At 42.3% G+C, this 22,742-nt stretch overlaps 1 protein-coding gene across 3 annotated transcripts in view; it reads left to right on the forward strand.

Annotated features, from left to right (window-relative positions):
- The first annotated feature begins 1,514 nt into the window (after positions 1–1,514).
- The window catches only part of DDR1 (discoidin domain receptor tyrosine kinase 1), a 76,924-nt gene continuing 55,696 nt past the window's right edge, over positions 1,515–22,742 (forward strand). Inside the window, exons 1-2 of one of the 3 annotated variants that reach the window (XM_087923384.1) lie at positions 1,716–1,827; positions 3,801–3,894. The gene's annotated coding sequence lies outside the window, so the exon portion shown is untranslated. Of the gene's footprint in view, positions 1,828–3,800; positions 3,895–22,742 lie in introns of all 3 variants that reach the window. The other 2 variants (XM_026720433.2, XM_026720432.2) reach the window with 2 other exon arrangements.

Genomic DNA, 22,742 nt, shown 5'->3' on the forward strand with positions numbered 1-22,742 from the left:
TTGTAAGTTGGAACGGTTGCTAAACAAATGGTTGTAAGTCAAGAACTATCTCTATACTGTCCTACATTTCATTTCACTTATTTTATTTTTAACCCACCTTTATTATTTGTGTAAATACCCCTCCTTCCTTACTCTTTATAGAGTCGACTTTGCAACTGGAAACGTCCTTGCCTGTTGAAGTCCACCAGGCTTAAAGCTGCCAAGGTTGGAGACCTCTGCATAGTAAATTAGGTGCTCTCTATCCGTTCCCTTTAGTTGGGGGGTGGGGGGCATCCAAGTCATTCAGGACCCTCCTCTCTTTTCCTGAGCCAGACTGTGTGGGAAATCTAAGAAAGAGAAAAGGGATCCCCCCCCATGTCGTCTCACAAGGAAGCCCCGGGAGAGAGCCAGGCGGGGTCCGGGGAAAGCCAGGAGACCCGTCCGAGCTTTGGAGCGGCGCAATTCGCTTTTGAGAGCCCGAGTGGCCGCCGCTCGGTTCTCCCTCCCTCCTTCGCGGGAACACGCCGGCGTCCCCCACAAGCCAGAGGCCTCTCCGGGGTCCTGGGAGCCCTCGCCGACAGCTGAGCAGGAAGGCGCGAGTTAATTTCAGAGCCGAGAGAAAGCGAGAGAGGGAGGGAGAGGGAAGGAAGGAAGAGAGAAAGAAGGAAAGAAAGAAAAAGAAAAAGAGGGAAGAGAGGGAAGAGAGGGAGGAAGGGAGAAAGAAGGAAGAGAGAAAGAAGGAAAGAAATAAAAATGAAGGAAAGAAAGAAAAAGAAAGGGAAGGGAGAGAGGGAGGGAGAAGGAAGGAAGGAAGAGAGAAAGAAGGAAAGAAAAAGAACAAAGGAAAGAAAGAAAGAAAGATAAAAGAAAGGTAAGGGAGGGAGGGGGAAGGAAGGAAGAGAGAAAGAAGAAGGAAAGAAAAAGAACGAAGGAAAGAAAGAAAGAAAGGGAAAGGAGGGAGGGAGAAGGAAGGAAGAGATAAAGAAGGAAAGAAAAAAGAACTAAGGAAAGAAAGAAAGAAAAAGAAAGAGGGGAGGGAGGGAGGGAGAAGGAAGGAAGAGAGAAAGAAGGAAAGAAAAAGAACGAAGGAAAGAAAGAAACAGAAAGAGGGAATGGAGGGAGGGAGAAGGAAGGAGGGAGAAGGAAAGAAAGAAGGGAGGGAGGGGCAGGGAGAGAAGGAAGGAATGAAGGAAGGGAGAAAGAGAGAAATAAAAGAAAGGAAGGCAGGGAGCAACAGAGAAAGAAAGAAAACAGAAAGAAAGAAAGAAAGAAAGAAAGAAAGAAAAAGAAAGGGAGAGAGAGAAGGAAGAAAGGAAGAGAAAGAAAACGAGAAAAGGCAGGAAGGGAGAGAGAGAGAGAGAGAAAGGCAGGAAGGGAAAGAAGGAAGGAAAGAAAGAAAGAAAGGACAGGAACGGAGGGAAGAGAGGCGGGGAGGCATCCCCGGCTCCGCATTCGCCGCCACCCGGCCACTGGTGAGCGAGTCCCCGCCTCGCCAGCGCCGCGAAAAGGGGGTTTATGCAAATCCCGGATGAGATCAGCCGCGAGCAACTGGCTCTGCCAACTCCGGAGCGGCGCTCCCTCCCTCGCCAGTCACGTGCCGCGGGGCAGCGGGACGCGGCGCTCTCGGCAGGGCCGGTTCCCACGTCTCCTCTCTCTCTCTCTCTCTCTCTCACACACACACACCCGTGTAACTCCCCACCGCCGCTCCTCGGCTGGATACCCGCGGGCGGGCCGGGACCAAGAGCCGGAGGTGGTCTCGGCGGAAGGGATTCCTGGCTTTTCCCAGCCGTTCGGGACCTGGTTGGATTTGACGCCCCGCTGCTGCTGGAGAGAAGAGCCGAGGAAAAGGTAAGTTCATCGCGGGGCTTGGGGCGAGCTCGGACCGTTGAGTGGGACGCGGGCAGGGCTCGCTCGCTTCCCGGCGCCGCCTTGGTTTGAAACGCGGAGTCACCTGCTGTGGACTTAGCTGCGGGGACTGGGGTGGAAGCGGACTCCGAGCGGGAAGAAATGAGGGCTGGGCGCGACTTGGGGACAGACTTTTCGCGTCGCCTCGCGTTTTTAATCCAGAACGCGTCAGGAGTTCTTGAAGGAGACAGTGTTCCTGGCCATGGACAGAGGGCCTTCCTCTCAACGTTCAGAACTAAGGGTCTATGGAATAATAGGTTCTCAGTCATCCAGGTCGTGATTGTCCCCAAAGGGGATTTTTTTTCCCAACTGGAAAAAAAGTTCAGGCAACTAGACTTTCTGGTTTTTCTTTGAAGACGTTTTGCTGTGGAAGGTGTCCTTCTTCAGAGTTGAAGACGCTTCTTGGAGGAGAAGCGAAACGTCTTCAAAGAAGAACTGGAAAGTCCAGTTGCCTCTTGGAAAAAAATCCTCTTTGGGTTCGGAACTAAAGCAAACATGAGCAGGAATAGGCAGCTTTTTTGGATGGTCGGCACACACTTGTGCTAAATCATCATGGGTTGGATTTGATGTTGTTGGCTTGCCATGCAGGGGGAACCCAGATTGATGGCTTGACAGAGATTTATTTTGTGTGGCCTTGAGTGGTCAAGGAAACCACAGTTCCGTACAATAGACCTGAGTTGGGTGCCATTACTTGCTTTGTCACATAAAAGTACTCAAAATTATACCTGCTGGAAATGTAACCGCCTACACAAAATGGTTTTAAGGTGTATCTGGGGCAGATTCATGTCCTGTGCTTCGTTTCGCCAAAGGCTGTTTTTCTTGTTTAATTTCTTTAGAAAAAAAAATAGAAGGGCTGCAGAGAAATACTGGAATGTGTATTTACACATAAAACCCACGTGAGGTGAAGTTGCTCGCCCATTTGCACAGGGACTTTTACTGTATCTGAAGTCAACCTTAGCTCACAACAGGCAGAACTTCCCGCTTTCCCTGCTTTCCTGCATTTTGGGAGACAGATGCTGTTTGAGGGAGGTGTGACTTTCTGCACCTGGATTGAGAATTCCATAGGGATTTGGTTTCTACACCCTCTAATCTAATCTAATCTAATTTAATCTAATCTAATCTAATCTAATCTAATCTAATCTAATCTAATCTAAGGGATTGGACAGATGGGAGGGACCAAAAGGTTACCATTTCCAAGTTTTCTTTCAATTCTTATTTTTTCCCCCATTAGTGAAGCCATCCGTTTTTCAATAGGTGGGTAGATTCGCAACTTTTGTCCTTCCTTCGTGTGTGTGTGTGTGTGTGTGTGTGTGTGTGTGTGTGTGTGTGTATATACACAAAGAATATGGTAATTTGTACAGGAACAAGAAAGTTTATATTAGAAACCTACCTTGGGTCCTTAATAACTGAGTTTAAACCTGCTTCAGATAAACACATCGACCATCTGACAAAAATAATTTAAAAAAATCAAATTAAAATAATAATTAAAAATGGTGAATGAATAAATAAATGAACACTGTAAATAAATACGGAAAACAAAAACGACCAAAAAACTCAAGAGAGCAAACTCCGTGGATCACTAGGGCCTTTTCTGCTGTCAGGTTTCTGTATTTCTGTTTAACAATTCACAGGTCCTTTAAAAAAAAGCGAGCTTGCACATCAGTTTAAAAATTAATGCTTTTCATATAGGGGAAGCTGGGCTAGTCTGCCTTTCAGGGTGGTCGTTCAATTTATTTTGGAAATATCGCAGTGACTGCGATCCTTCTGTTACACATAATTATTAATTAGCATTGGAACATATATAATGAATGTGTGCTCATGATCACAGTCCCAACTGTAAACCACATGCTTTGCAAATTAGCATGGCTAAAAAAGAAGCAAAGTGATTCTTTGTGGTTGCTTTCTTCTAACTGAAGGCCTGCAAGTGCCAAAGCAGAAGATGGCTGTTCTTGATGAAGGATTAAAAATTATGATGGTGTCTCAGAATTGAAGCAAAGGGTTATCAATAAGGTTAGCTTGCTTCCTGATACTTTGCTGGCCCCATCTTTATATATGATGGGATCTAACTAGACGGTTTGTTGTAGCAAATGACCCTTGATATCCTTTAGTGCAGGGGTCTCCAATCTTGGCAACTTTAAGACTTGTGGACCTCAGTCCCAGAATTCCTTAGCCGGAAAAGCTGCCAAGGTTGGAGACCCCTGCTAAGTGGGCCATCCACTATCCAGTCCTGGGATTGAAATGAATACTGTTATTTGTAGTACAGGAGTCCTTGAATTGCAACAGTTCATTTAGCGACCATTCAAACTTACAAAGGCAGTGAAAAAAGTGATTTGTGACCATTTTTCACAGTTATGACCTTTGCAGCATCCATGTGATCAAAATTCAGACGCTTGGCCACTGACTCCTACTTATGACAGTTGCGGTGTCTCAAAGTCATATGATCCCCTTTTGCGACCTTCTGACCAGCCAAATCAATGGGCGAAGCTATATTCGCTTAACAGCAGGTTTAATAACATTACCAATTGCAGTGTTTCACTTAACAACTTAGGCCAGAAATGTGGTAAAATGGAACAAAACCCACTGAACAAATGTCTCACTTAACGACGGAAATTTTGGGCTCAATTGTGGTTAAAAAAACCTCAGGATTACCTGTATTATTTGGGGAGAAGAGGGGCCAAGAGCTATCTTTTGAGGGGATTTGAAATTGGTCAGAGATGGGCAAATTGTAGGCACAATGGCATTTACACCTCTGAACCTATAGTAATTCTCAACTTTAGCAACTTAAGATATGTGGACTTCAACTCCCAGAATTCCCCAGCAAGCCATTAGTTGAAGTTCACATATCTTAAAACATGCCAAGATTGAGAAGTATTTATAGAAGAACTAATATCAGATAATATTGCTCTTCCAACCTGACCTTTTGAGGTACAGATAGTCCTTAACTTACAGCAATTTGTTTAGCGAACGTTCAAAGTTAACAACATCACTGATAAATGTGACTTCTAACTGGTTCTCGCTCTTACAATTTGTTGCAGCATCCCCTCAGCCATGTGATCAAAATTTGAGTGCTTGGCAATTGGCATGTAGTGTTCTGGGGTCATGTGAACGCCATTTGCAATCTTTGGAAGACTCTAGGTCTGGAAATATGGAAAAGTAAGCCCATTTGGCTTTTCTTTCCCAAAGTTTAAGCATGGGAGGCTTTGCAAATCCAATAATAGAACTTTATAAAATACATTAAGAACACAAGTAGTGGCTTAACTGCTTGACAGTGTAGCCCATGGCAAAAAGTTTAGTAGGACGTCCTTTTTAAAACCAAAAATCCTATACAGTAAAATAGGCAGGGGAAGGAAGAGAGAAAAGGAAGGCTTCATTCTTTGTGCATGAGCTTTTAAATTAAAAAAATTAACAAATTAACAGTGTAGTGAGTTACTTTTAATCCAGTTGACTTTCAGAGCATGAGCAGAGTTCTAAGACACTGTAACAGCATTTCAGAATTTCTGACTTGGATGATTCCAGAATAGCAAAATACAGAAATGATCCATTTTCTCTTTATCAACATCCAAGGCCATTGAATCTGGCCCGCTAATATAGACAGGTTGTTATTGAGGCAGAAAACCCCAGTTTCATATGGATGTTTATTGCTTAGCCTATGAGAAATGTTGTGTTTACATGTTTTGGCACTGTCAAAGATGCCATCTTGTCTTTTTTTAAAAAGTTTTTTATTTTAACAACAAACAAAAAACATACAACATAAAACATAAAAACATCATCCTTCTTCATAAATTTACAAACAGTGTATCAGTTGGTTTACCACTTTTTTTGTGTGCATCCGTTTCCTAAACGCTAATATAGTTATATTACATAATAGCTCATATTATCAATCAACAATTGTATAATCTAGTATCATTACTGTGAAATCCTTTAACTATAATTTTATTAATTCATACTTTAACGAGATAACTATAATTTACTTAATTTATTTTGCAACGAATCATAAGATCATACCAAATCTATCTTAATAAGGTTTTATAAAAATAATATCAAAAAAAAATTTTTTTTTGGATGCCATCTTGTCTTTTTGACCAACCGCTGCAGACACTCTTGCTTGGTTGTCTTCCAAGCCCTAAATAGACTAAGGAACTGAATTCCTGTCTTTTCTATCCTCACCATTGCATGGTTATAATGTCCAATGAAATTGTTCACTCATCCACTCTATTAATAAAAGTATTGCTTGATGGAACAGGCCCTTTGCCCAGTTCAGGTCATCTGGCAGAATCAGAGGCTGCTTCAGTGGAAATCTGTCAGGAGCTGAGCTAAAGTTCTCCTTTCTGACATAATGTCAACATGAACCAAGATCAAACCAGCATCCTGTTGTCAAAGACGCTGTATTCTGGAGGCCTACAACTGTGCTCCGTGGGAGCCATAAGTTTAGGCCTCAAGGTCTTGAAGAAGATGCCACCAAATTACAATTTGAAAAGTGTCTGAAAAGGAAAATTACAAAAATAGATAAGTTGGGTTTTAATTAGATTCAAATTTTAATTCAACCAAATACCATTCCTGTCCAATATAGGGAGAGAGTTTGTTCACACTTAAGACCATTGCAGAATCCCCATGGTCACATGATCAAAATTCAGATAGTTGGCAACTGGCATGTATTTATTGCAGTGTCCTGGGGTCATGTGATCACCTTTTGCAGACTTCTGGCAAGCAAAGTCAATGGGGAAACCAAATTCACATAACAACCATGCTACTAACTTAACAACTGCAGTGATTCCCTTAACAGCTGTGGCAAGACAGTCACAAAACGGGGCAAAACTCACTTAACAACTCTCTTGCTTAGCAACAGAAATTTTGGCCTCAATTATGGTTGTAAGTAGAGGATGACCTGTATTTGGTTAATGTGACTCTCCGCCATGTAAGAACTGGTATCACCTATAAAATTGGCAACCCAACAAGTCTCACGTTTAATGCTTTTACAAAGCATATTTCTTGCCTTCAGTTTTTGCAAAGACAGGCCTGAACATGTGGAGGAGGAGAAAGGAATTCGGAGACAGAGCTTTAAAGACAAATGTGATTTATTTGTTCTGTGTTTGTACATCATGTGGCTGGAACCTGTGTGATTTGTTGTGTCTGCAAGAGGTGGGTGGATTCACAAACAGCAAGATATGGGTGTACTATTGAGATCCAGATCTTTAGCGTATGAGTGGGTGCAAAATTGGGGTTTTGATTATTTATGGTAGGAGATTGTTGAATTATATGTTGAAAGATATGCCAACAGATTATTATAATATAAAACCATCTGCAGTGTTTCTTAAAATCAGCAACTTTAAGGTGCATGCGCTTCAACTCCCAGAATTCCCCCAGCCAGAATCTCTGAAATGGGCAGTGCACAAACTGCTGTATAAATAATTGTTGGCTTGAATTCTCTGTGGGTTATGACTCAGAGGGACATTTGATCCCAACCATTGGTATCTTGTTCAATAGGGTATGATTAAGCAGAGGCCACTCTTATGTAAACCATGTGTCTGACACCAAAGGCATGTTGCATAGTGTGTTGCTCTTTCAAAAATGGCTGGAAAATGTGATTTCCGCATTCTGAGATTGTTTATCTCTGGTTTTAGATGTTAAGGAATGATAATCATGATGATGATGAAAATATGGCATCTTCTTCAGGTATCTGGCTAAATCACGACCCTGTCTGCAATGCTTTGGCCAAATATCAGAGTTGGTACTTTTCTTCCATCCCTAGAACAAAGCATATTTTTCATTTAGTTGTGGTTTTCCTTCTATTTATGTTTGTATGTTACAGTAGTTTATACTGGGTAGTTGTATTAAACATTTATAATTTTATAAGAAATTCTGTACAGGACAATTTATTTTCTCACTCTTCCAATTGTCTTGCATTGCAAATGGCAATATTTTTGGCTGGATTTTAGTTGTCTAGTGATTTTAATACTGGGATTTTTAAGTCAACATTTACAACGTTTAAAGGCTGATTTGATTTGCTAAGGGTTGTTAGTTGCCTTATGGATTTCATGGGGCAGAAAAGAGCGAGGGTGTGGATCAGTGGTGGGATTCAATTTTTTTTACTACCAGTTTTGTGGGCGTGGCTTGGTGGGCGTGGTGTGGCTTGGTAGGCGTGGCAGGGGAAGGTTATTGCAAAATCCCCATTCCCTCCCCACCCCACTAACCTGCTTTCCAGCTCCGTTCTCCTGTGCAGGGCAACAAAAGAAGACCAGCCAATGAGCTGGGACTCAGGAAGCAGAGAGTAGATGGGGGCGGGGCCAGTCAGAGGTGGGATTTGCTGGTTCTCCGAACTATTCAAAATTTCTGCTACCAGTTCTCCAGAACTGGTCAGAACCTGCTGAATACCACCTCTGATGTGGATGTGTGTGTGTGCCTGGGTGGATGGATTGGCACTGAGTCAAGCACATGATTAAACTGTAAAATTCCAAGTCCAGGGATTTCCCAAACCCCTCACACACTCTGACTGATATTGTGGTCTGGAATATTTATTTGAATTATATCCCAGCTCATGGTGCTGTACTCCTTCCTTCCATTTTATCTCACAACACCCTCACAAGATTAGGTGTGACGAGAGAGTGGCCCAAAGTCCCCCAGGGAGCTTCTGTGGCTAAATGGGAGCTAAAACCTGAATCTCCCCAGGGCCATTCTAGTTAACCATTACAGGTAGTCTTTGACTTATAACCATTCATTTAGTGACAGCAGATTCTCATCTGAGGTAAAGAGCAAACAAGTATTTGTTGCATTCTGATTTCCACAGGTTGTAAAGTTACCATAGATGCCCACCCCTGCCTCAGGCAGATTGTAGATTCTCAGCTACAAGCTCCAGGATCTGGCAGTGCAAGATACCAATTTTTTGGGGGTGGGCAGTGTAGAAATTGGCCTTTGAATGCCTTGAATACCAAGGGGGAGTCACTCTCCAAGAACTAATGGGAGACGTCAGGGCAAAAATGGCTTTTGATTGGATTCTAATGACATTTAAATGTAATTAAAACTAAATAGCTTTAGTAGGATTACCCTACTTGTAGTTAATAGAAGTCCATTTTGTGTCAACAGTCTTTGGAAACTGGGGACTGAGCTCAGGTGGTAAATGTCTGAGAGAGACTCATTAGAAGGTGGCTAGGCAAGACAACAGATGCCATTTACTGGAGATCTGTCCCATTTGTATTAAAGCAGTGAAGGGAAGGGTCTCCACCAGTATTCCCTGGAACCTGATTCCTCCCCAGATGTATGGACTCCCAGAAATCCTGAGCCAGCAGAGTTATTGCTGAGAATCAGGGCATCTCCACAGAGGAGTGGGGAAAATAATTAAAAAACAAAGTTAAAATGATAGTTATCACTGTGGAATTAAAGAGATGTGCATAAAACGAGGCTTTGATTTCATAGCTATAGCCACCATTAGGACCCGTTTATGCCTCTCAGCTCCATGGATATCCTTGCTGAGAATTCTGGGAGTTGAAGTCCACATAGCAGTTCAGATGTGTAGTCTTTCAAAGGATACCAGCAAGTGAAGAGAATTGAAATGGCTTCCATCCATCTTTGATATAAGACTATAATTCAGCCTGGATTTATGGCTGCAAGTCCTGCCGGTCATTAAGCAGGTCATCGCATGACTGATCTGATTTTGCAATATTTTTTGTATGTTGGTCGTTAAGCAAATCACCATGATTGTTAAGCAAATGTGGCAGTTGTTAAGTGAATCCATTATCCTCAATGGGGAGTTTTTGCCTGAAACTGGAAGCTAGATAAGAAAAGATAACCTTTATTGTCATTTTTTACTGTGAGCACACTGGCCCACTTTAAAAATGAAATTATGTTGCCTGCTGTCAAAAGAAAGTATGTATGTGCCCATACCCATACATAACACACATACACATGCTACACACACACACACACACACACACAAATATATTAATCACTGTCCATTTGAATACATAGTGAAAAGAGGAAACTTGAGGGTTCAAAAGGTTGATGCTATATGGAACAAAACTGTGACTGAATCTGGAAGTTCTGCTTCGGATACCATGAAGCCCCCTCCCCAAAACACTGGAAGTTTTTAAGAAGAGATTGGTTAACCATTTGTCTGAAGTGGTGTAGGGTTTCCTGCCTAAGCAGGGGGTTGGACTAGAAGACCTCCAAGGTCCCTTCCAACTGTGTTAACTGTGTTATTTTAACTCTACTCTACTCTACTCTACTCTACTCTACTCTACTCTACTCTACTCTACTCTACTCTACTCTACTCTACTCTACTCTACTCTAAAAGGTAACAAGATAAACAGATCATAAACAGGAAATGTGGTGTCCCAGACAATCCTGCGGACCAGGGGTGGGATTCAACTGGTGTTACTACCGGTTTGGTGACTACGTTTTGCTCACGTGTGTAAAAAAACATCAGCTGTGCCGCCTGGACAGCTGAAAAGCACTGTGCGCAGATGCACATAGTTTGAAAAGCCTCTTTTTTCCTGCTTTTTCAACCTCAGCTGTGCCGCGCAAAGAGGTTGAAAAAACAGGAAATAAAGGACAGGTAAGAGCCCAGGTGGGCGGGTGGGCCAAACAGCAGCAAACCCAGAAGTGGTTCGGTGTCTGCTGCTCTTCCGAGCTACCGGTTCTGTAGAACCGGGCAGAACCGGGAGCATCCCAGCCCTGCTGCGGACCCTACTCAAGCATCGCTTATGTTCCATGTCCTGGATAGAAGGGAGTGAACTACTTATAATCTTTTCTGCCGTCCTCACCACTCTCTGTACCGCCTTCCTCTCCGAAGCAGCTTCCACACCAGACTGTAATGCAATAGGACAGGAGGCTCTTGATCATCCCTCTATAGAAAAGTGGTAAAGACAGAGGGAAGAAGACATACTTTTCTCATGCGCCACACAAAATGTAGCCGCTGCTGGGCCTGCTTCACCAGTGTCTCATAAATGCCGGGTTTTGGAAACAGTTGTCATAAATCACAGCCACGTGATTGAGGGATGCTGCAAATGGCCGTAAATGCGAGCTGGTTGCTCAGTGCCCAGAATGCAATCACATGACTGGGGGAGGGAAGGGCTGGTTGTCTGAACTTCAAGTCTAGGTTTCAAGTACCTTTTGTGGGTTATGTTGTAACACTGAATGGTCACTAAGCAACCGGACGTCCATTGAAGGCTACCTATAGTTCTTCTCCTTCCCCTCCATTGATTTATCATCCCTAGATAATTTTTCTTCTCTCCCAGTATCTTCCTTCTCATGCTGAGGCACTGCTGTTTGTGGAGAATTTGAGGGTGGGGGATGGGTCGGATTTCTTGCCCCCTGTGCGATCCTCTTGAGACTAAAATTACATCCGTCTCCCTCCACGATTTATAGATAAATTATAGCAGACATGTGAACAAACAAATATGGCTCCCGCCATTATGTCTAGCCTGGAATATGCAAAGTACTTTGGACATTTCTGCTGCAGTTCATAAATGTCGGCATTTCTTTAACCCTCCAGCATTCTGGGCTCTCTGTTTTTCAGATTGAGAAAATTAATGTGTCCAAAATGAGGCAGATGCTTTAAATCTTTGTTTGGAATGCTTGATGGGGAGATTTTTTTGGATGAAGAAAAACCACCGGGAGTGAAGAAAAACAGGTGGGGAATTTTTTTTAGGGCTCTTCTTTTCTGGAATTTTTTTTGAGTGAGCCATAGCAAAACTCAAGTCTTGAATTCTCTGGGTATGTGAATTCTCTGCCTAAGGTACAATTTTCATTTTGACTGAAGAAGTTACGTGGATGATTAATGAAACGTCTCCGTTTAATAAATTTTGGTCCAAGTTGCCATCACTTAACCTTTTTAAAATGCTTTTGGCCTGGATGATTGAGTCTTCATTTACATTTTGGGGAGAAACCCCTGCGGTTGGTATATTCCAACAACTCTCTGACTAATGATTAGCCTAAGCTAATTTTTTCATTTTGACTGAAGAAGTTGCTTGGATGAGTAACAAAACATTTCAATTTAATAAACTATGGTCCAGTCGCCACAATTTAACCTTTTTAGATGCTTGAATTCCCTGTTGTTGTTTTTTTTTTGCCTGATGCTAGACAGTATTATCCTGCATGGTTCAGAGCAATCCAGAATTGGAGTTTCTAAAAACGCTGAGGCCACCATCGGTAGAAGGAAGCAAAGGTCATCCTAAAATTAGGGAGGCATTGCTGTGGGATGAATGATGCATGGAAGAATGTATAGAAAAGTCACATAATGCTCCGTTTTTGCTGTCTTAATTCCCCTCCTCCCCGTCCAAAAAAGAACACCAGTTATTCCAATACGATGGAACCAGTCTCTCATATTGCTGTTGTGCTTCAGAAAAACACCTCTAGCGTCATTGATTCAGACACCTTACATTATAGTAGTAGAGGAATTAGGAAATGGATTGCTTCTGCTTTAGATTGCAAGATCTGCTTGTGCGACTATGTTCCTTCCAGTTTATCAAACTAAATGAATTGCTGATGAAAGAACTGGACAGAAAGAGGGGGTATAATTAAATTGGTGATATATATATGGCTATCTTGCTGCTGATTGGCTTAGGCTTTTTTATGGCCTATTGTGAAATATCATGCCACTTTGTGACTTTTCAGGTTTTTTTCTTTTTAAGTGGCAGCAGTATTAGGTTGGAGCCCGCTGAAACGCATTATACAGTCTGCCAAATGGAAAAAAAAAAGTCTGATTCCTTAGAGATAGACTATAACTTTGTTATGAGCTGAATTCATACTCCACGTTACAGCTATTATTAAACATTATTATTTTTTCTTGATATCAGCAGTATTCTTTTGATACTTTGGTTAAAGATTTAAGTAAGAGATTGGGAACATTAATTTGCAACGTGTTTTTTTAAAGAACATCTTTCTTCATCCCTCCAAATCTCTTACATTCAATATTTTTGTCTTTTGTCCTTTAACTCTTTTAACTGAGAGTTGAGCAGGGGTGGGATTCTACCGGTTTGGATTGGTTCTCTAAAACTGGTTGTTACGATTCTGCGCAGTTCGGAGAACTGGCAAATCATGCCCCTGGCCGGCCCCGCCCCCCTCCGCCCCCTCCTCCCCTCCCAGTTAGTCCTTATCGCGCATGCGCAACATCGCATCACTGACTGCATTCTCCCCCACCCATTTACTCCTTAAGGTATTTCTTTTTTTTCTTCCTCCCGACGATCGGCTATTCCAATGATCAGCTGTTCCAGGATCCCCCTTGCTGTCTTACTGTTTCTCCTAGAAGGCTTCCCTGAGGCCCAGGAAGCAAAAAGGGGCACGCGGTATGTGTGTGTTAGGGTTAGGATCTAACCTTGGACCTCAGGGAAGCTTTCTGGGAGCAAAAACACCCCACCAGGAGGCTTCCCTGAGGCCCAGGAGGCCCAAAATTGAGCATGGGGTGGGGGGTGGGGTGTTGCAAAATAAAAAAAGAGGCCACGTCCACCCATTCAAATAGCCATGCCCATTTAGCCACACCCACCCAGCCACACCCACAGAACCCGTTGTTAAAAAATTTGAATCCTACTCCTGGAGCGAAGCATACAATGGAGATGACCCAGAGCCTGGCTGTTGCAAAAACATCCATATCAGAGATAGTTAGAAAATAAAACTATCTAATCTCATAAAGCCTTTGTACATTTTTGCGATACACCTGCAAATGAAATACTGTATACAGGTCTAGTTGTTGCAACTTAAAAAAAACAACAAGGTAAATGAAAAAGTAGAGAAAAATAGAGTGGGATGGCGACAACATTTAGACTTTTCGTTTTAGAGAAAAAAAGTGTAGAAGGAGCATACAGAATTGTGCATGCTATCGACTTGTCTGCTCTCCAAGAAATTGGAGTTCTTGAATTGGACTTCCTGCATGGGGTAAATTTTAGGCAGAATTTTCATTACAGGCAGAGATCTCAATAGATAGAAGAGAAATATTCTGCCTTTTATATAGAACATCTGAACACAGGTTTATCTAATGAAGCTGACAGGTGAAAGATGAAGGACAGGCTACAGGTGTTCATCTTTTATGGATCAGTCAGTCTGAATTCTTGCACTTAGCGTGGACTTGTGTTTATGTCTTTCATAGACCATTGCAAAAAACCATTTCTACTGGATTGTAATGGCTTTGCCCTTAATCCTTGACTTGGGGCAGGATTCCTGGTTGGAAGTCATTACAGTTGTAAGTCTTATTGAACTTCGAGAAGTGGCCCTAAGTCCCTTCCTTTAGCACCTTCATAATTTCAAACAGTTTCTGAATGAATGGTCATAACTCTAAAGATCACTACATTACAAAAACAATATGAATCTTTCATTTCAACAAATTACCATTGTAATTTCATCAATTTTCATCTCAGTGGAAATACTTTAGGAGATTTTCAAACATATTTTACGTCATGTGGGCAATCTTTTAAGTCAATTAAAAACCTATTGCGATAGGTTTCTGGGTCGTTACTCAAAAGAAATACTTCTCCCCCCCCAATTTAGGTTAATTTACCCAGGTTTGGGAAGCGCTGTATTGGAAAAAAAATCATGCAGGATAATTCTTTCTGTGTCTATATAATATTGCAAGGATCAGAAACAATATTCCCATAATTTCCCATAATTGGTATTATGTCATAGGGACTTACTACACTAATCTTTTCTGTAAGTGCTTCAAGCAGGATGTAGACGTGCTTGATTTAATGTACCAAATATATTCTTTCATTAAAAATTTAGCCGGGAAGAAGGGAAGGTATATATGACATGATGAAGAACATGCCTTATTTACAGAAGTATTTCTGACAACTTTTAAGCTGTCTGGATTTCAACTCTCAGAATTCCCCTGCCACTTATTCTGGTTGGGGAATTGTGGGAATTGAAATCCACACAACTTTAAAGTTGCCAAAGTTGAGAAACACTGATTTTGAATCAAGATTGCCAAGGACAAATTTGTCTGTGGACCATGAAATTTAGATCTTCATCAGCTTTGCAGTAAAAAAAAAAACAAAACCCTTTGCAGTAAATGTTGACATGAGATCTAATGAAAATAGAAAAGAATAACCTTCCCCTCTAAATGAATTCAGATCTGAAGCCCAAGTAAATCACCACAAAATCTGACATGATCTATATTTGGGGAATGTATTTATGGAATTGTGAAGGACAAAAATCTATAAAAGAAACTAGCAAATTATGTTAAGTAGGAAATTTTGTACCTGGAGCCGAGCCAAGTTCGTCATAACAACTTGGCAAAAGCTGTGATTGTGAAATGAAGGGTTAGATGGATGTGAAGGGAACTGCTTTTTATTAGATGCTTTGCTTTGATCAGCGCTTTTTGAACAAGCAAGGTCTGTTCATATGGGAGATATGGAAAAAATGTACTCTTTGGAAGCAAAATGAGAAGAACTACAGATAATCTTCAACTTACAACCACAATGGACCCCCTGATTTCTGTGGCTGAGCAAGGCAGTTATTAAGTGAACTCTGCCCCATTTTATGACCTTTCTTGCTGCAGTTGTTAAGTGAATCACTGTAGTTGTTACATTAGTTATGTGGTTGTTAAGCAAATCTGGCTTCCCCATTGACTTTGCTTGTCAGAAGGTCGCAAAAGGTGATCACATGACCCCCAGGACACTGCCAGTGTCATAAGTATGAACCGGTTGCCAAGCGTCTGAATTTTGATCACCTGATTATGGAGATGCTGCAGTGGTCGTAAGTTTGAAAAATGGTCATAGGTCACTTCTTTCAGTGCCATTGTAACTTTGAATGGACACTAAATGAATTGTAAGTCAAGGACTACCTGTATTTCATACTTGTGCAGACATTTTTATTGTTCTTCCTGTTGGGATCCAACTAGAACTCACTACATCAGAAGAGAGTTTCGACTGCTCTGTATCTAAAACTATCTTGGAATGTAAGGCACTTCTTTTGGCCAAGGTGAGAACACCTTTACCTGAAAATCAGTGAGGAGCAGTGGAAGGAGACATGAGATAAAAGAAAGAAAGAAAGAAAGAAAGAAAGAAAGAAAGAAAGAAAGAAAGAAAGAAAGAAAGAAAGAAAGAGAAAAGGCAGCAAGGAGACTACATGAAAATGAGCAGGTACATCTATCAAAACGTCAGTCCTTTCATTTCAGTCAATGCTTCATGCCTGTGTCGTAGAAATAAACTAAGAAAACGGTGGCATGATCTTGTGAAGAGGAGTTGATAATATTTATTGAGTTAATCAATCATTCAATTAGAATAGATCTGGAAGGGACCTTGGAGGTCTTCTAGTCCAACCTCCTGCTCAAGCAGGAGACCCTATATAGTTTCAGACAGGTGGCTGTCCAATCTCTTCTTAAAAACCTCCAGTGATGAAGTACTCACAATTGCTGGAGACAAGCTGGTTATTTGTTCTCGCCGTTAGGAAATTTCTCCTTAGTTTTTGGTTGCTTCTCTCCTTGATTAGTTTCCATCCATTGTTTCTTGTCCTGCCTTCTGGTGCTTTGGAAAATAAGTTGACCCCGTCTTCTTTGTGGCAGCCTCTCAAATACTGGAATACTGCTGTCATGTCATTCCCTAGTCCTTCTTTTCTCTAAACTAGCCATACGTAGGTCCTGCAATCATTTTTCGTATGTTTTAGACTCCAGGCCTTTAATCATCCTAGTTGCTCTTCTCTGCACTTTTTCCAAAGTCTCAACATCTTTTCTGTGATGCGGTGACTAAAAGCGGATGCAGTATCCCAGATGTGGTTTTACTAAGGTTTTATAAAGTGGTAACTCTCATGATAAAGTGGTAACTCACGTGATTTTGATTCTATGCCTTATTTTTACAACCAAGAATTGTATTAGCATATTTGGCTGATGCCTCATACTGCCGTATAAATGGGGCAGCCAAATATATATTTATAAGAGCTGGCCCCCTCCAGTGACTGAAGACAGTGAACACAGTTTAAATATAGAAGCCGTAAGATTAAAAAAATAAACAATTCAGAAAAAGAATAAAAACTATGAAATATGAAGGTGCTAAAACATATGTCTGAATTGGTATGGGTCCTATGGGTTGTATGAGAGTAGAGATTCGTAAGTTGATGAAAGTTCCATGGTGCACTCCATCAAAATGATGGCAATGAGAGATACACTGTTTGTTTGGGAAAAACATGTAGAATTTTAGCAGAAAGTATCCAGGGAACAATATGTGGATGACAAGAATGGATGACTGAGAATGAAATCAAAGAGTATAGAAAAAGGAATCGGGCTACTCAGAGATTGATGAATGAATGAACATGGGAACCACTTGGTGAGATGCGCTCTGGTGCTCAGAAAAACATCTGTTTTGAATATGTGACCTAATAATAAATTGACATGTGTACCCAAGAAAAAAGGGATATATTAAAAAACAATGGATTTGGTTGTTTATGAAGAACAGTTGAGATAATTCACAGAGGATATGATAAGAAATTCTGAATGTGGAACAGGCCGTTATTTGATAGCATTGAGCATAGTTCCTAGATAGAAATGGCCCCAAAAGAAAAGGATAGAAGTGAAAGGAATATGGATGAAAGTAGAATGATTGCATGAGAAAGGATTAGAAATTAATCTCCCAAAAGAATGAATGGAAAACAGATGTAAGAAAGATAATGTGGAAATAGTGTGGAAACGTGTGGAAAGAATGGCTACAGCGGGTTGTAGAATTGTAGGGCACACTACTTTCAAAAAAAGGTCCATGCTAGTCATTTCTGGCTCTAGGGGGCAGGGCTCATCTCCATTACACAACTGAAGAGCCAGGGCTGTCCGAAGATGTCTCCATGGTCAATGTGGCCGGCGTGACTAAAAGCCAAAGGCGTACGGAATATTGTTACCTTCCCACCAAAGTGGTCCCTATTTTTCTACTTGCATTTTTACATGCTTTCAAACTGCTAGGTTGGCAGGTAATGGGAGCTCACACGGTGCTTAGGGATTCGAACTGCCGACCTTTCTGATCGACAAGCTCAGCGTTTTAGCCACTGAGCCACTGCATCCCTTCAGTTACTTTCATAGGAAGGATGAAAAAGGATGCTTGGTGGAATGATGAAGAGCAAAAAAAAAAAAAATCATGAATATAAAAACTACATTGACAGAAATGAGAGGAAGAGATAGGTGCAGGTACTCATTGACTTACAACTTTTCACTTAGTGACTGTTCAAAGTTACAATGGCAGTGAAAAAAATGACCATATTTTACATTTATGACCATTGCAGCATCTCCAGGGTCCCATGATCAAAATTCATACTCTTGGCTCGTATTTATGATGGTTGCAGTGTCCTGGGATCACACAAACACCTTTTGCCACCTTCTGACAAGCAAAATCAATGGGGAAGTCAGATTCACTTTAGAACCATGTTACTCACTTAACAACTTCAGTAACTACTTAACAACTGTGGCAAGAAAGGTCGTAAGATGGGGCAAAACTCACTTTTTTTGGTCAATTTTTTTATTTTATATTACATATACATATCAGTGCGTGAACAGTGTGATACCTGGGTGCCATACATTATGGTACAAATAAAAATAACATTATTACTCATGAGTATTACATTTATCCAACTTATATATTTCTAATAATAATACATATTTATAGTAAGTTCTAATCTTTCATTATTTCATTACTGTTTTAACCTGCCTGATACTACCGTCATTCAATTTCTAAACCTCCCTCTTGTTATTGCATTTATCTTGAGATATAAAAATGTGTATACTGTTATTCCCCTTTTCTCTTATTTCTGTCTCTATTCTAACTTTTATTCATGTCGCCATTATATTAAAAGACATTTCCTTTGTCTTTCATCTCTCAGCTGCTTTAATACTTTAATTCATATTTCCCTTATTTAACTCTTCACATATATTTCTATTAAAATGTTATCCTTTATTATTTCATTATTCAATGTTTCAATATTAAATTCTAATACCGATTGCAATATTATTTAAACATACAGAATAATTCTATTCATATTCTATACATTCATTCAGTCTATATTGGGGCAAAACTCAATACCTGTCTTGCATAGCGATGGAAATTTTGAGCTCGATTGTGGTTATGTCAAGGAGTACCTGTATATAAGGTGTATAGAGAGAAAAACAGAGTTTCAAAGAATGTAGTCAGAGAGCAAGAAATATTTAAGGTTAAAAGGAACAAGAAAAGGCAGATCAATTTTAGATAAATGGGGAAATTTGTGAAGAAGAGATTAATTAAATTGTTTGCAAGCTAGGGAATGAAATTCAAAAGAAAAGTGATAAAATTATTAGGCATGAAATTGAGGTGCTGGAAGGACTATTTTTGATGATGATTTAATGATGATTCTGGATGATTTATATAAGATCATGAATCCTCCACATTGGGACAGTGAGATTAAAATGAACAATGTACTTTTTTTATTATTGCTTTATTGTTGAAGAGGGAATGCAACAGAGGTGGTATTCAGCAGGTTCTGACCAGTTCTGGAGAACCGGTAGTGGAAATTTTGAGTAGTTCAGAGAACTGTCAAATACCACCTCTGACTGGAGATTTTACAGTATCCTTCCCCTGCCACGCCCCCGAGCCACACCCACAGAACTGGTAGTAAAAAAAATTGAATCCCACCACTGGAATGCAAAAACCATGGGGTGGTTTTTAAGGGTGCCTGGAAAGCCATTTCACAAAGATAACAACCAAAATTTAGAACGTGCCTTTATGTAAACCTGAGATTTGCTCTTCACCAGGGTCATTGAAAAATGTGTGAGTTGAGAAGGAACATATATTGTACATTTGTGAGTTTAGAGAAAACATGACAAAGTGAATAGGTGTAATCGTATTTTGAATGGATGTAAAATTTAGGATTGGTGGCTGAATGTGTTAAGAGCAGGATATACTTAGCAAGTGGTTTAACACCGATCAGGGATTAAGACAAGGATGCGAGTTGTTTAATGTACTTGTTATTATAGATCAGGAAATGAGAGGCTAGACCAGAGCATTAACAAGGAATGGCTTTATTCAATGGAATAAAGGGCTGTCGCTTCTGCATACTAACAAGCAGACATGCTCGGCGAACAGCGGCTGGCTCGATCTAGCAGCCGGCTTTTATAGCCGGCTGTCGAAGGAAGAGCCAGCCAATGGGAGCTGTAAACGCCCCCGTAGTATTGACGGACTTGGTTGGGAACTTTGGTCAGTTCCAAGGACATAACACCCCTTCCCCCCAGATGCGAACATGAATAGTCTTTTAAATATGCAGGCGGTCTGTGCGGGCGCCTGGACCGGCGCAGTTCTGGTGAGTCACTGAGTGGCACAGAGTTCAGAGAATCAGGATTGGTGGGTGCTGGAGAGCGGGGTTGCTCTGGGACCTGCTCAGGCGTCCGTGAATAGTCTCTGCCACCGGGTTGGTTTATAGTACAGTCATTGTCCAACAACCCGGTGGCATCGCTGGCGGCAAAGCAGATGTCTCTGGTGGACGGTCCCAGTCTACCGTCCGTTCCCCTCGCTCGGTCGGTGGTGACAGGCCCCTCAGATGGTCCTCGATCGGATTCTGGTGTGGTGACTGGAGATCTACCGGAGTCCATGGTTCAGCGTTGGCATGACCACTCTGGCGCTTCCTTATCTGATCCAGATGTCTCCGCCAAACTCGCCCATCCTCCAGTTGAACTTGGTACGATCTCGGACCGGTGATGGCCACGACTCTTCCGGGTACCCATAGCGGATCGCCGGCGTAGTTCCTGACAAACACTGGGTCCTGCAACACAAAATCTCTGACCCTGCCATCAGACCCGATAGGGTGTCAGGGCAATAATGGGGATGCAGCCTGTCTAGCACAGTTCTCAGGCGTCTGCCCATTAGGAGCTCGGCAGGAGACTTGTTTGTAACCATACAGGGGTCGTGTGTTGGCTCAGAGAAAACAGGAGAGCCTAGAGTGCCAGTCCTCTTGATTGAATCTGGCCAACGCCTCCTTTGTTGACCTAACGGCTCTCTCTGCCAACCCGTTGCTGGCAGGATGAAAGGGCTGTTAAGATGTGCCGGATGCCCAGGTTGGTGACATAGCGGCTGAATTCTGTAGACGTAAATTGGGGGCCATTGTCCGAGACTAGAGTGTCAGGCAGCCCGTGTGTTACAAATAAACGGGTCAGGGCTTGGGCAACTGCCGGGTGGTGGTCGTGGGTAGTAGGGCCACGTCGATCCACTTGGAATACGAGTCCATGACCACCAAGAAGGTCTTGCCGTGCATTGGCCCGGCCAAGTCAATGTGCAGCTGTGACCACGGTGCATTGGCACTCTCCCACTTGGTTGGGGTGGTGATTGGCGGTGCTGGCCTGGATTCCTGACAGGGTCGGCAAGAGCTTACCCATTTGGCGATCTCGTCGTCCATGCCAGGCCACCAGACGTAACTCCGAGCCGCGCCTTCATCCGGACGATGCCTGGGTGACCTCGTGCAGCGCCTTCAGGACAGGTGTGCGCAGGGAGTTTGGAATGACGACTCTGGTTCCCCACAACAGGCAGCCCTGTAAACTAGAAAGCTCTTGCTGGCGGGTTTTAAATGGTGTGAATTCAGTTGTGAAATTAGTGACCGGCCACCCCTCCGTACCCAGTCCAGAACCTGGGCGATTGTTTTGTCTTTTTTGGAGTGAAAGGCGATGTCGCCTGAGGTGACAGGTAGGTTGAGCTCGCTGACATCGAAGATGGCATGGACTGGAGCTGGGTCCTCCACAGGGGTTGGCAGCGGGCAGCGGCTGAGGGCGTTGGCATGGCTTAGGTTTTTTCCGGGGCGGTGAATGAGTTTGTACGAGTAGGCCGCCAGGAACAAGGTCCACCTTGTCATCCTGGGTGACAAGACTTGGGGTGTTTGTTTGTCCCCTGACAGTAGCCCCCAGAAGCGGCTTGTGGTCTGTGATGAGTTGAATTTGTGACCAAAAAGAAATTCGTGGAATTTTTTTACTGCAGCAACTGCGGCTAGGGCCTCTTTATCAATTTGGCTGTAATTACGCTTGGTTGGTGAAAAGGTTCTGGAAAGCGATTGGTGCCTCGGAGCCGTTGGGGAGTCTGTGGCTTAAGACAGCCCCAATCCCGAAGGGGATGCGTCTGCTGCTAAGACTAAAGGAAGGCGCTGGTCGAATTGGATAAGGACAGCGTCTGAGGTGAGCAGTGATTTGACTGCTTTAAAGGCATAATCCTCTTTGGGTCCCCAATGCCATGGTGCATTTTTGTCTAGAAGTCTGTGTAACGGTTCGGCTACTGACGCTTTGTGGGGTAGGAACGAGCGTAGAAATTTAATAAGCCTAGGAAAGCCTGTAATTCAGACTTTGTGGAAGGCGTGGGTGCCTGTGAATTGCTTTAACTTTAGATTCCACCGGGTGGATGCCAGGCGTCTATTCTATACTCAAGAAAGTCCACCTGTTTAGTGGCGATGGCACACTTCTCTCTTTTTAGCTTGAGGCCATGCTGTCTGAACTTGTCTAAAACCGCTCTAACTCTTTGGAAAAGTTGGGGTCTGTCCCTGGCTGAGACCAATATGTCGTCAAAGTAAGGAACCACGCCAGGGAGGCCTTGGAGTATTCGTTCCATTAATGACTGAAAAATGCCTGGGGCAACACTAACGCCAAATTGGAGACGTCGGCACCTAAATGCCCCTCTGTGAGTGACAATAGTTTGTAAATCGGCCGTTTGACTGTCAACAGGAAACTGCTGATAAGCCTGTGACATATCCAATTTGGCGAAAATGGTGCCAGGCTCAAATGTGTGGAGTAAGTGCTGGATTACCGGGACTGGGTAAGCGCTAACCTGTAGGTAGCGATTAATTGTGGTCTTATAATCAGAACAAATTCTTAAACTGCCATCCTTCTTAAGGGGTGTGACAATTGGGGTCTCCCACTTAGCAAAATCCATGGGTTCAATCACCCCTGTTTGAGTAATTTG

This window comes from Pseudonaja textilis, chromosome 2 (assembly GCF_049901715.1).
Source record: "Pseudonaja textilis isolate UNSWEBS1 chromosome 2, rPseTex1.2, whole genome shotgun sequence".
Lineage (NCBI taxonomy): Eukaryota > Metazoa > Chordata > Lepidosauria > Squamata > Elapidae > Pseudonaja > Pseudonaja textilis.